This window comes from Alligator mississippiensis, chromosome 5 (assembly GCF_030867095.1).
Source record: "Alligator mississippiensis isolate rAllMis1 chromosome 5, rAllMis1, whole genome shotgun sequence".
Taxonomy (NCBI): domain Eukaryota; kingdom Metazoa; phylum Chordata; order Crocodylia; family Alligatoridae; genus Alligator; species Alligator mississippiensis.
This window is the reverse complement of record NC_081828.1, coordinates 85,724,791-85,739,335: the sequence shown is the minus strand read 5'-3', so window position 1 is coordinate 85,739,335 and position 14,545 is coordinate 85,724,791. Positions and strand designations below refer to the sequence as shown.

General features: G+C 46.8%; 1 long non-coding RNA gene across 2 annotated transcripts in view; it reads right to left on the bottom strand.

Annotated features, from left to right (window-relative positions):
- Positions 1-1,005: 1,005 nt before the first annotated feature.
- Positions 1,006-14,545, bottom strand: part of LOC109281058 (uncharacterized) — a 47,861-nt gene continuing 34,321 nt past the window's right edge. The window contains exons 4-5 of one of the 2 annotated variants that reach the window (XR_009462491.1): positions 7,271-13,031; positions 1,006-1,466 (exon numbers count right to left, since the gene is read on the bottom strand). This is a non-coding gene — a long non-coding RNA (uncharacterized LOC109281058). The remainder of the gene's footprint in view (positions 1,467-7,270; positions 13,032-14,545) is intronic. The other variant, XR_009462492.1, reaches the window with a different exon arrangement.

Here is a 14,545-nt window from a genome sequence, read left to right as displayed (position 1 = left end):
AGTGACCAGTGGGGTCCCCCAGGGCTCTGTCCTTGGACCCATACTGTTCAACATCTTCATTAATGATGTGGACACTGGAGTCAGAAGCGGACTGGCCAAGTTCACAGATGACACCAAACTTTGGGGCAAAGCATCCACACCAGAAGACAGGCGGATGATCCAGGCTGACCTGGACAGGCTCAGCAAGTGGGTGGACGAGAATCTGATGGTGTTCAACACCGATAAATGCAAGGTTCTCCACCTTGGGAAAAAAAACCTGCAGCATCCTTATAGGCTCGGCAGTGCTATGTTGGCTAGCACTATGGAAGAAAGAGACTTGGGGGTCATCATTGACCACAAGATGAACATGAGCCTGCAATGTGATGCTGCGGCTAGTAAAGCGACCAAAACGCTGGCTTGCATCCATAGATGCTTCTCAAGCAAATCCCGGGACATCATTCTCCCACTGTACTCGGCCTTAGTGAGGCTGCAGCTGGAGTACTGTGTCCAGTTTTGGGCTCCACAATTCAAAAAGGATGTGGAGAAGCTTGAGAGAGTCCAGAGAAGAGCCACGCGCATGATCAGAGGTCAGGGAAGCAGACCCTACGATGACAGGCTGAGAGCCCTGGGGCTCTTTAGCCTGGAAAAGCGCAGGCTCAGGGGTGATCTGATGGCCACCTACAAGTTTATCAGGGGTGACCACCAGTATCTGGGGGAACGTTTGTTCACCAGAGCGCCCCAAGGGATGACGAGGTCGAATGGTCACAAACTACTACAAGATCGTTTCAGGCTGGACATAAGGAAGAATTTCTTTACTGTCCGAGCCCCCAAGGTCTGGAACAGCCTGCCACCAGAGGTCGTTCAAGCGCCTTCATTGAATACCTTCAAGATGAAACTGGATGCTTATCTTGCTGGGATCCTATGACCCCAGCTGACTTCCTGCCCTTTGGGCAGGGGGCTGGACTCGATGGTCTTCCGAGGTCCCTTCCAGCCCTAATGTCTATGAAATCTATGAAATCTATGAAATCTGTAAGAAGTTGTTTAATGCACATTAAATACAGGAGTGTGAATGCTGACAACCAACAAATTCACCACATACTTTTCTTTCATATGTAGGAAGCCAAGGTTTGAATTATGGTGAAGCTCCTGGGGGCAGGGTGGGACTGAGCCCCCATAAGAGATGAGTGCCCCACGCCCCAGCCTGGCCTGTGCCTCAGGCAGCGGCTCCTTCCAACTTCCAGCTACCACTGCTGCAGACCGCCCCCAAGGGTTGGAAAGCAATTCAAACCCTGTAGGAATCTCTCTGTAGTTCTGAACGCCTGGCCTGATCCCTCCTTCTTCCTCCTTGTACTTGATACTTAGCTTCAGGGAAATGGCTTCTGCTTCCAGTAGGAGGGAATTCATCCTTGAGAGATGATGTTCTGGTGTCTACTTAAGATGCACTGATTGACTGGTTTACACTGCATCTAGTAGGGGAAATACGGTAACTGTAAGAAAAATGAACACATTTAAATTGATACAGAGCTACTGAGCAAGGAGTCACAATGTGTCTCCTGGCTTTGGATATGCTATGCTGCAGCAGAAACTCACAAACCAATCTGCTGTTGTAGTTTCGTTTTTACAGATTATCTATAACGTTTAATTTTTGGTTCAAAGTAAAAATAAAAGAACAAGAAAAGAGAGAAAGAGAGAAAACTCCACACTATGACAAAGAAGCCAATATAATTACTCCAGTTCTAAACCAGTATAAGTGAAACCAGCATGTGGCTTAATGATCATTGTAATCAGTGCAATTGAGTGCATACAGTTGACTAATCTTTCAGTTCTGTGGGGGTAAATTTAGACTTACATGTTTCAGCTTTATCATAGTACTACAGGTACTGTAAGGCAAATGGTCTGTAAATTACTGATATTAAGAGTTTGGGAGATTATAAAATAGCACAAATTTTAGAGAGGGGCAAAGATGCAAAATACAGACTTGTATTTTGACCCAGGGCATTTTTTTCTTTTCTTTTTTTTTTGGGGGGGGGGGGGGGAGGTTGGGTTAGGGAGGGAGGTGGGGGAAGATGGTTGTAGTTTGGTTTTTTTAAGTTTATGTTGCCTTGTTTCAATTTATTGCTCACATGGACCCCCATCCATGTTTTAATCAAAAGTGATAATGACATTTTTATTGGGAAATGGAAAATAGTTCTTGATAGATTCTCATTATACTTCATTTTGCTAATATCTAGTTTCAGAGAAGAAACAAACAAGCATTTTGGGAAACAGAGAAAGCCAGGAGATATGGGAAAACTGAAAAAGACAGAAGATCGAGAGATATGACCCCAAAAAAGAAAGGGAAAATGGTGCCTTTAAAATCACACTTAGGCATAGTAAGGTCTGTGCGCTGGTAATAGCTTGCAGAGACAACTGTGACTGAAATATGCACAGTGCACTAATTTTCCTCTCACTGACATTGACTTTAATCCAACATAACTCAGGGGAGTTACTTTAGATGCTCACTGGTGGAGGAAAGCAATGTAGTTCAGTGCCTGTGAAAGTACTGTGGATGAGTTTTAATGATACCCACTGCTACACCCTTTTATCATCTTCACTGGGTGCATCTACATGAGATGCTTTACTGCAAAGTAGTGCAGTTTACTGCACAGTAAGCATGTGCATCTACATGTGCAGATGCTTCCTGCACAGTAAACCTCACTAATTACGAGTAAATTTTCTACCTGCAAATACAAGTAGTGAATTTACTCGCCAGTAATTACTGCACAGTAATGCATGTGTAGACACCTGACAGGTCAACCAGCCACCAGGGGGTGGGAAATTGCTCCCTGCTCCCAGGAGCTGCCTGCTGCCAGGGTGGGTTCTGCCACTGGAGGCCGTGCAGGGTCTATATCCTCCTGTCTCAGCAGCAGGGAGCTCCAAGCTCCCCGCTCCAAGATCATGATCAGGGTGCAGGGGCTGGGAGACCCTTACACCTCCCAGTTTCTGATTCACCATTGCGATTGGGAAGCAAGGGCTAAGAGATCATAGTTTCATAGTTGGTAGGGTTGGAAGGGACCTGAGCAGATCATCAAGTCCGACCCCCTGCCATGGCAGGAAAGAATGCTGGTGTCTATCTAGCCTCCTTTTGAAGACCCCCAGGGTAGGAGTGAGCACCACTTCACTTGGAAGTTGGTTCCAGATCCTAGCCACCCTGACTGTGAAGCAGTGCCTCCTGATATCTTGCCTGAATCTACTCTCAGTCAACTTATGGCCGTTATTCCTTGTTACTCTCAGTAGTGCTCAGGGGAACAGGGACTCTCCCATAGCCTGCTGGTCTCTGTTGGCCAGTTTATAGATGGCCACCAGATCCCCTCTCAGCCTTCTCTTGTGGAGGCTGAACAGGTTCAGGTCTCATAGCCTCTTCTCGTAGGGCCTGCCCTGCTGCCCCCTGATCATGCGAGTGGCCCTCCTCTGGACCCTCTCCATGTTGTCCACATCCCTCCTGAAGTGCAGCGCCCAGAACTGGATGCAGTACTCCAACTGCGGCCTGACCAGTGTTGCATAGAGGGGGAAGATCACCTCCTTGGACCTGCTCATGATGCATCTGTGGATGCATGACAAGGTGTGATTAGCCTTCCTGACATTGCATCCCCACATTGGCAGCCCATATTCATCTTGGAGTCTATAGTGACTCCAAGATCCTTTTCTGTGTCTGTGCTGATGAGAGGGGAGCTCCCCAGCTTGTAGGTATGCTGCTGGTTCTTTCTCCCTAGGTGCAGTACCCTGCACTTGTCAGTATTGAATCCCATCTTATTCTCATCCGCCCATCCCTGTACCCTGTCCAGATTCAATTGCAGCCTGTTCCATCCTTCTAGCATGCCCACTTCCCCCCACATCTTGGTGTCATCCGTGAATTTGAACAAGGTGCTTTTCACCCCATCATCCAAGTCGCTGATGAAGATGTTGAATAGTGCGGGCCCAAGGACCAAGCCCTGGGGGACCCCACTTCCCACATCCCTCCAGGTCGAAAATGACCTGTACATCACCACTCTCTGGGTGCAGCCCTCCAGCCAATTCATGACCCATCTGACTGTGTAGGCATTGACACCACAATTTCCTAATTTTTTAATGAGAATAAGGTGAGAGACAGTGTCAAAGGCCTTCCTAAAGTCCAGAAAGACTACATCCACCGTGACACCTGCGTCCAAAGATTCTGTGACCTGGTCATAGAAGGCCACCAGGTTGGTTTGACAGGACCTGCCTCTAATGAACCCGTGTTGGTTGCCCCTAAGCATACAATCACCTGCTTGCCCCTCACAGATGTGCACCTGGATAATTTTCTCAAAGAGCTTCCCCAGGACCGAAGTAAGACTAACAGGCCTATAATTTCCTGGGTCCTCCTTCCTCCCTTTTTTGAAAATGGGGACCACATTGGGCCTTTTCCAGTCCTCTGGAACCTTACCAGAGCACCATGAGTGCTCGTAAAGCTGTGCCAGGGGTCCCACAATGATCTCTGCTAATTCCCTCAGCACTCTGGGGTGGAGATCGTCAGGACCTGCTGATTTGAACACGTCCAGTCCCACTGGAAGTTCCCTGACTAGGTCCTCACTGACCCTGGGCCTGGCTGCACCTCCCTTGGGACCATCAGGGATATTGGGGGGGGGGGGGGAGGGGGATGACCTGGTCCCTGCTCAGAAAAATGGAGGCAAAGAAATTGTTAAATAGGTTAGCTTTGTCGTCTGGTGTGACCACCAGATTTTCAAGCATGTCCTGCAGAGGCCCCACATTACCCGGAACCTTCTTTTTACCCCCTATGTATTTAAAAAAGGATTTCTTGTTATCCTTGATCTGGGTTGCTAGTTCCAGTTCCATCTCCGCCTTGGCCTTCCTAACAGTCCCCCTACAATCCCAAGCAATGGAGGTATAGTCCTCCCTGGTGATGGCTCCTCCCTTCGATTGGGTATATGCCTCCTTCTTAGCTTTGAGACGTTCCTGGATGCTTTGGTTAGCCGTGGGGGCTTTTGAGCACTCTTGCCCCCTTTGATCCATGTTGGGATTGCCATCCTTTGGGCTTGGAGGATTATCTCCTTCAGAAACGACCACTCTTCTTGGACTCCCAACTCCCCACCCCTCCAGGACCTCAGTGCCTCCCTGACTAGTCTCCTTAGCTCAATGAAATCTGCCCTCCTGAAGTCTAGGGCTGCTATCTTACTGCCGGCCTTTGTCACCCTGCAGAGAGCAGGAGCTGGGAACTGTCCCAGTCAGTCCCAATTGGGAGATTGAAGCATGGGGCCTGGAAAGAGCTGGAGGGGTGGGGAAGGTCCCAGCCCCCTGCCCTATCTGCTGGTATGGCAGTTAGTAGCAAGCTGCTAACTGGGTGGGGAACAGGGACCCTCCTGGATGGGGAACAGGAACCAGAAGTGGACCAGAAGTACTGGTCCACTTCCGGGTTTGCTGCCGAGCACGTGGAGGGACCCCCGCCCCACACTCCTCTGGGATGCTCCATCTTCCCCAGCATTGCAGCGATCATGAGCCACACCTGCTACCTCAAGGTATGTAGAAAAAACTTTTAAAGCTGTGTCTATGTCCAAATCACTGATTCTCTGAATCATCATTGAATCTTCAGATTCAGTCAAATTGAATCAGGGACAGTGATCCAAATCAACTAATCCAATCACTGTCCCCAATTCGGGCTGAATCTGAATCCAAAACAAACAGGGCCCACTTCGCACACCCCTACTTTCCAAGTCCCCTGCCCAGATCAGGGAGCTGGGGCTGGAGCTCCCTGCTGCTGGAGCAGGGGGACATTGTCCCTGCCCCGGCAGCAGGCAGCCCCCTGGGGGTAGAGTTTAATATCCCAGCTGCCTCCTGGCCTGGTACTCCCTGCCATCCCCTGAGCTAGCACCCAGGGAGAGCCTAAAGTTCCCCCTGGTGGTAGCAAGGGCCTACTTCAGGGGCACTGGAAATGGGAGCAGTTTGCTGCTAGAAGCCTGCCCAGGAGCGTTTACTTGCAAGTAAACTGATCTCAGATTAAGTGCATATGTAGATGTGCCCACTGTGTACTTCCCTTCAACTGCTGTGCCTACCCAATTTTGTGGGTACATACCAGGAGGGCCAGCCAACACCCTCCTTTGTGCAATATGGATTTCCACTCTTGGAAGCCCGAGTCCATGCGTGTGTGTATATATATATATATATATATATATATATATACACAATGCTTGCACACACCAGCCTGGCACACGGAAGGCTGTACACTCCCCATTTCTTATGTGCCCATGAGGACTGACGCAACTTCTTGCCTGAACTCATTGATTAGGATACTCAAGAGAGGTGTAAATGTAACAAGTTTTGTCCTTATGCATATATTCAAGCGGTTTTCACTAAAACAAGATTGTTTGAAACTGGTGATTTTTCAAGGATATTTTCAGACCCTAGTTACCATCACAAGCACAAGAGGAGAAGAAAATTATCTCAGAGGTCCTAAATGTTCATCTTTTGGGAAGGGCTCTCTCCCAGAGCAGATTGGCAGAGCCACAGGTCTGGGATTTGGGGAACTGACTGGCTGGGAAATACCAATTATCCTTGTTTTTGTGTCTGGGAAATGTTGAATCTTTCCCTATCGTTTTACACAGGGCAAGAGCATACAATTGGGCTCAAGTGAAAAGGAAGTTCTGTGAGTAAATGCAGAGTGTCTGAACTGTATGAGCAGCAGTGCAATAGACAAAAATGGTGGTGAGGGGGAAGGAAAATAAAATTCAGGGAAGACAAAAGGCACAAAGAAGTGGTACAGCAATGAAAATGAGCTATAATAATTACAGGGGAAAGGAAATGACTTGAAACAAGCAGAGAAGGAAAATGTTAAAAAGCAGCATTTGATAATTCTACCTTTTGAGCTATAAAGGGCATTATTCAACTGGTAAAAAAACAAGGGCATGAATATAACTGAAGTATTTGCATATTCTTAGCACTGGATGGCCCCACAAAACCCCTTTTCTACATCCTAGCTGAGAGACATAAGAAGATAGTTGCCCCTCCCCCAGAAGAGCAATTATAGCTGCAATTGGTTTGAACCCCTAAGCACAGAGATAGAATAAAGCCTTTGGCAGGATTTTTTTTTTTTTTTTTTTTTTTTTTTTTTTTTTTTTGCTAGTGGTATCTCCACGGGAAGTCAGTAGAGTTATTCTAGCAAAGAAGCTGACTCTTTATGTTGAGCAGCTTCCTGCCTACAGCATATCTAGTTCTCACTTGCTTTTGGGAGCAGTGTCTGAAATATCATAGATTTAAATCAAAACCATTAGTATATTAGTACCTTTAGCTGTGACAAATGTCTACATTATCCTCCCTCTCAAGGAATGGGTTGCAGCCATGAATTTTTCATGTCAACGTTAGTACAGTCACCCATGAATTGCATTATGCTGTTGACAAAAAAATTAGATTAAAGGAGAACTATTTTTAGTTTTAAAAATGTTACCTTCAAAAGCAAGGTGAAACCATGTGGGTGCAATGGGACTCCTTTACACGCAATCCTCTATATATTGGATAACAGAGATAAATAAAATCTGCAGACCACTGCCATTGTCTCTTTTGTGAGGTGACCAGCATCTCCTGGCTGCAGCTTGGAGCTTCCACAAGGAAGGAACTTTGATTCTACAGGATGCTCTACAGTACAAATACATCTTTGATCTAGTCAGTCTATAAGGTACATATCTGCCCTGCCTTCTGCCTGACTTCAGACTAAGTCCTGAACTACCTCTTTCTATGGTATGTTGCCATTTTCCTTCCAAAAGAACTTTATGGTGGCTCAGCTACAGGCCTTGGGTTTCATCAAGCAAGCGGCAGCCCAACGTTATTTACAGATGCCAATGACTCGCATGTTCCCATCTAGATTTTTGTTCCTGCAAAATTAATGGTAGAATCAAAGCAGATTAGATGCTCCTGTAATATATGATTTAGGGCCAAGATCAGGTGTTAGATGCATTATCCAACAATTCAAGAGCTGTTGCACGCAGCTAACAATCCAACAGCAAATGAAGGAGCAACTTCCCTGGGTCCAATTTCATCATACACAACAGGAACCCACTTTCTAAAAATCAGTGACACACCTTCCAGAGCCACTTTGCCTTTTGGATCAGGCAAAGTGAGACAAAATGTTGCTGTCTGCTCTGACAGGCAGAAGTGGTGCATGAACCCATACAGCTCTGCATCGTATCTTACCTTTCCCACATTTGAGAAGCAAAAATGCTATTCTCTTACTACCTACTTACACCACTGCCTATCTACTGAGCCAAGGAAATGGTAATGAGGTTACATTTTTATCCTGTTTATGCTTTATGGGGTTTTCTCTCCTCTTTAAATAATCCTGCTTTTATGGACTGCTGCATGAAATTATCTGCAGGTATTTCTGCTGTGTAGGTTTTCTTTTTTTAAAAAAGGTGGGAAGGTGGGGAGCCTTCTTAAAGGTTGCAGCATGTTGCAACTGAAACCCGGAAAATTCAGGCATTTATTGAGGTTGAGTGAGTGGTATCATAGCTATTGATGGAGCAGTCTCTATCAGGGTTAGTCAGGGGGGATCACAGCAAGGGGCTTTGGGAGTTTAGGGTTCTGCATTTGCGAGAAAGGGTAGAGAGACTTGACAGTCCAATACTCGGAAGGGATGTCAACATGAATCATGATACTACAAGGGCAGAAGAGACCAAGATCTGCCCAGTCAAAGGAGTACAAGCCTAAGAAAGGAAGTTACCTTGAAAGAAAATTTCAGTTCATAGCAGTGGGGGAAGGCACACACTGTGGAGGTTTTCATGGTGATTTGGGATTGCATACATTCAGGATAGGTATGCATACAGCATGACTTGGAGGAGGTACCCAGTAGATGATGCCCATCAGTGGTGATGCCCAAATGCTTACAATTGTACAGAGGTCCCTGTAGGGAAGGAGGATATAGTGGTTTGCTAAACAATTCTTGCTTATGCTTTCCTCCAGGATCATGTGAATGAGTCAATGGAGTTAGTAGCCAGAGGTACAAGCATAATCCTGTTCATTTGACCTACAGGCAGATGGATAATATCCTCCTGGGATTATACTGCTGGGACTCCATGGTGAGGGGGCTCTGCATGAGCACAAAAAGAGGGATGTGCTACACGCTGCAAGGACACCAGTTATAAAAGCTCATGTTTAACTATTCATGCATTGGCTCTGCAAGCAGTCAGTTCCCTCACAGGTTGCGACTGACCCTGGGGGAGAGAGGTGGGTCAGAAGAAGGGCATGTGCTGCAACTAGTTGCTGCCCCTTTGGTGCACTCTGGTCACCACAGACCAGCCCATGGTGCTGAAATGACTACTGCACACTTAGATATAAATGACTGGGAAACTTGTAAGTGAGTTGCCTTGCTCACCAAGGAAGAGTGAGATTCAGGGCAAATCCATAGTTTCATAGCTGGTAGGGTCGGAAGGGACCTGAGCAGATCATCAACTCCGACCCCCTGCCATGGCAGGAAAAAGTACTGGGGTCAAATGACCCCAGCGAGGTATTCATCTAACCTCCTCTTAAAGACCCCCAGGGTAGGAGCCAGCACCACTTCGGATGGAAGTTGGTTCCAGATCCTAGCCGCACCGACAGTGAAGTAGCGCCTCCTGATGTCTAGTCTGAATCTATCCTCTGCCAGCTTGTGACTGTTATTTCTAGTCACTCCTGGTAGTGCTCGGGGGAACAGGGACTCCCCCAATGCCTGCTGGTCCCCTCTGTCTAGTTTGTAACAGGCCACTAGATCCCACCTCAGCCTTCTCTTGTGGAGGCTGAACAGTTTCAGGTCCCTTAGCCTCTCCTCGTAGGGCCTGCCCTACTGCCCCCCGATCATGCGAGTGGCCCTCCTCTGGATCCGCTCCAAGTTGTCCACATCCCTCCTGAAGTGCGGCGCCCAGAACTGGACACAGTACTCCAACTGCGGCCTGACCAGTGCCACATAGAGGGGGAGGATCACCTCCTAGGACCTGCTCAAGATGCATCTGTGGATGCATGACAAGGTGTGGCTGGCCTTCCTGACCGCATCCCCACACAGTTGGCCCATGTTCATTTTGGCATCAATAATGACTCCAAGATCCTTTTCTGCCTCTGCACTGACGAGAAGGCAGTTCCCCAGCCTGTAGGTCTGCTGCTGGTTCTTCCTCCCCAGGTGCAGCACCTTGCACTTGTCAGTGTTGAAACCCATCCTGTTCTCATCCGCCCACCCCTGTAACCTGTCTAGGACCAATTGCAGCCTATTTCTCCCTTCTAGCATGCCCACATCCCCCCACGTCTTAGTATCATCAGCAAATTTGAATAGGGTGCTTTTTACCCCCTTGTCCAAGTCACTGATGAAGATGTTGAACAGCGTGGGTCTGAGGACTGAGCCCTGGGGGACCCCACTGCCCACATCCCTCCAGGTCGAAAATGACCCGTCCACCACCACTCCCTGGATGCGGCCCTTCAGCCAGTTAGTGACCCATTTGACTGTGTAGGTGTCGACGGCACAGTCCCCTAGTTTTTTAATGAGACTGGGGTGAGAGACACAGTGTCAAAAGCCTTCCTGAAGTCCAGAAAGACTATGTCCACTGCTACCCCTGCGTCTAAGGATTTTGTGACCTGGTCATAGAAGGCCACCAGGTTGGTCTGACAGGACCTGTCTCTAATGAACCCGTGTTGGTTGCCCCTAAGCATAACCTCCCCTGCTGGCCCCTCGTGGACATGCGCCAGGATAATTCTCTCAAAAACCTTACCCAGGATCGAGGTAAGACTAACTGGCCTATAGTTTCCTGGATCCTCCTTCCTCCCTTTTTTGAAAATGGGAACCACATTGGCCCTTTTCCAGTCCTCTGGCACCACACCAGAGCACCACGAGTGCTCGTAAAGCCGTGCCAGGGATCCCGCAATGACCTCTGCTAATTCACTCAGCACTCTGGGGTGGAGGTCATCAGGACCTACTGATTTAAATAAAAATCAAAGAGCAGCTAAACTACATGTGCCTGAAGTGTTGTGAGGGAAGCCAGGGCAGGAAGTCAACAAACTATCCATGGGCTTACAATCCTAGAGATTGGTACGAAGTCAGTAGGGGTTAAAGTTGCATGGGACCAGAGGAGAATTGGCTGTTACCCATCACAGAATTTCACACTTGCTTTCAGAGTTATGTACAGCGATCTGATTGGGGAAGGCAGCTAAGCTAAGGAGTAGTTCCTCTTTGTGACAGTTCTCCACAGCTGCAATTATTCCCATAAGGGGTCTGGTTACCTAATACATGAGAGGGCACAGACAGAAGTGACATTTTTCATGAGTTCTGGCCCCCAAAAGTGCTCTACAACTATGTCATAACACATGTGCATGGCTACAGAGCACTTTTAAAATGAACAATCATGTGAAAAAGTAACCCTGGCCAAATAAGGGAACAAATGAAGGTATTCTAAATAAGCGTGCCTTAGAAAAAATGTACACACTTTCCTACGAAAGTTACCTGTCATGCCCCTGGTTTGCCACAGGGAGGAGGCAGAGAGTCTCCTCCCTGGGCAGCCAGGAGGGAGAAGGGAGCTGGAGATTCAGCCGGCCAAGGGGCAGCCTTCATGTGGGCAGGGATGGTTGAGCCAGCATTTGGGTCTGGGACCAGGTCAGTCCAGGTCCCCCCCTAGGGAGGGGGTGCCTAATGCACCTCTCAGGGAGGGAGTTGAAAATCTCCTCAAAGATCCCCCAACACAGGGGAATGCTGCAATGACAGCTGGCTGGAGGCTTCTGGAGCCCTGGCCAGCTTACAAAGCAGGTGACATCCCCTACGGCCTGGCCTCTGTCAGCACATGGAGGCACTTAACCCCCATGCATAGAAGCCAATCCTGTGTTAGCTTTTGACATGCTATAACTTTAAATGCTTTGCAAAAAGTTACTGCATTATCGAGGTACCCTTGTAACTTCTATAAGCATCAAGAGATGGAAACCAACATAAGGGAAGACCCCTGAGGGCTCTGAAAAAAGGCATTTGGGCTCCTATTCAACCCCCTTTCACCAGTACCTCCCTAGCACTCAGAGGAGGAAAGACATTAAGCCACAACCAGGCTTGAAGCATGAGAGTTGACAACAGCTTTCCCAAAGAGGCTGTAATGATCAGGGAAAGCACAATGGCCTTTAGGGCACGATTTACAGCAGAGGAGTGTTCCTAGGTGAGTTATTGAAGTTCTGGCTCTTAATTAAGCCACATCCTATGCATTTGGTTTTTCTTCCTGCCTGGCCAAGACAGAGATCTCCTCTGAGCCTCAGTATTCCTGCTCTATTTTTGCCCATAACTCATAAACCTCTCTCAGTACTTTCAGTGTTATGTTATTCCTAGTGGCCAGAGGCATTTATATGAAAAAGGGATTATTCTCGGCAGAGTACATTTGCTCCGGTCTGTATGCTGATTCATATGGTAGCCCTATGTGTGAGACATCACTGTGATCTTCAAGCATCCATATTCCAAAAGCATACAGGGGTAGGATCAAGGCTCCATTGGAATAGGCACTGTACAAAACGAACAGGCAGGCACCCTCCGTGCCCTGAAAAAACTGACCGTGATGCTGAAAGAGGATCATGCTTCATGTGATCTGTGATACTTTAGAGACAGATTTGAAAAAACAGCTTCCAACAATTTCAGCCACAAAAACTGCAGGCACGGACCTGCAGGCACTGTTTAGACATCTCAGCTCAATAGAACTATACTGATTTACTTGATCTGAGGATGTGACAGAAGTTTTCTTCATAAGTGCCCTCTGCAAATCAGATAATTGGATACTTAAATACTGGCAGTCACACCCACAGTTACGTATTCCAATTTCACCTGTTAAACTGGAGGTTGAAACAAGTTCTGTTTTAATGAGCAGGAAATGGCTTAACTAGGAATGAAGAATGCTATGGAAATTCCCGTCAATCTTTGTAGAATTTCTTGCTAAGCAAAAGGTCTGATCCCAAAGCTAACAGAAGCAGAAACAAGTCCCACTTGATTTCGCAGTTCATCATGAGGCACTGCCAGCTCCTGGTACGTACAGAGCACCCAGCTAATGAAACAGCCAGTCAGTCAGTGCCTGTGGAGACAGGACAGAAAACACAAAGCAGAAAGGTCAGTCTCCCTATCTCACTGTATGAAATGATATTATCTCTTCTGGTCAAAACTCAACATCAGCTTTTGAATTCCCTGGCTCCTGTCTGGAAGGTTACTTGTGTGCCTGTTTTCCCTCAACCTACCCAGGTAAAATGACAAGGCTGCCTGATATTTCCTTTGAATGCAGGCAAGCTGTACATGCCTCTCAGTGAGCACAGCCCTCCATTTAGGAAGCACTCGAGCAGCATTTGTGAGCAAGCGTGAAAGCACTGTGAGCTCTTTGCTTTGCAGGCATTGTTTCATCAGTTCATTATCTATTTATAGCTTTTCCCTTTGATCAATGTTTGTATTTAACCTTGCATTTCTTAATTTGTAGGTCAGTCCACATTTACCATGGTTAATTTATTAAGTCAGATCCTTCTTTTTAGTTAGCTTGTTGGAGGAGGAAAGTATTTGGGAACTGCAAATCATTACAAACATAGCTCATCTCGTAACCTTAGTAACCAAATTATATACTAGAACAAGTAATATTTTTATGGCAATATTTTTCCAGTGTGAATAATAGGAAAATAATTAGAAAATAACACATTTGGAAGTGAGTGCACCGTTAAGAGTTGCCGTAATGGGACTCCATCAGTTTATAGCAACATTCCTCCCCTTTCTTTTTCAGAACCTCTGTAAATTGTCCCAAAGTGAAGTCTTTCTCTTGTGTATACAGTCAGCTAATTGCTACATTAATGATCTTATTAATGTAGAATCCAAGCATATTTTATAGAGCCTTGAGTCACAAGCTTCATTAAACAATAATACATGCTACTTTGATTGAAAAGAACGCTTGATCTGTCACTTTCACTGTATATCAATTTCTATTGTAAAGAAATAGAAAAGCTTCATGGACTCTGGAATACTTTGGTGCATCCCCTGCCATCTCTGCACAGCCCTTAAAACACTGACAGGCATTTCACTCTGACAGCTAAGGCCATGGCAAAGGGAACGAGGTGTCTAATGTGGGAATTAAGTAGAATTGAGACACCTATGTCTAAAATCATGGGGGTGAAAACTCAGGCTACCTAAGTAGCCTCAGGCTTAAACTCAGCCACTACCTAACTTCCATACATATTTCTGGGTTCGTTTCTTTAATTTAAAGTTTTCCCATGTGCCCTTCTGCAGTGCTAAGCAGTTTGGTGCCTGAATTACAATTAAGCTCTGTCAGGATCCAGGGCACAACATGATTCCTTAGCTGTCTACACTTGCCATTAGCCACCTCTACTGCTCACCTGCTATTCCCCATACCTAGTCTTACTTCAGAGACACTTACCTAGTGGTTTTTGAAGATAAGCATATATGATGCACCTGACTTAAGTCAACATACCTGAATCCATCCCAGAGAGTGGTGATGCTGATAGTGGCACTTCCATCTTTGGCCCAATATGACCAAAACTTAGGAAACACGAACAGAACTTTGAGGTCACACTCAAAGAGCTCTCAGCTCTTGAA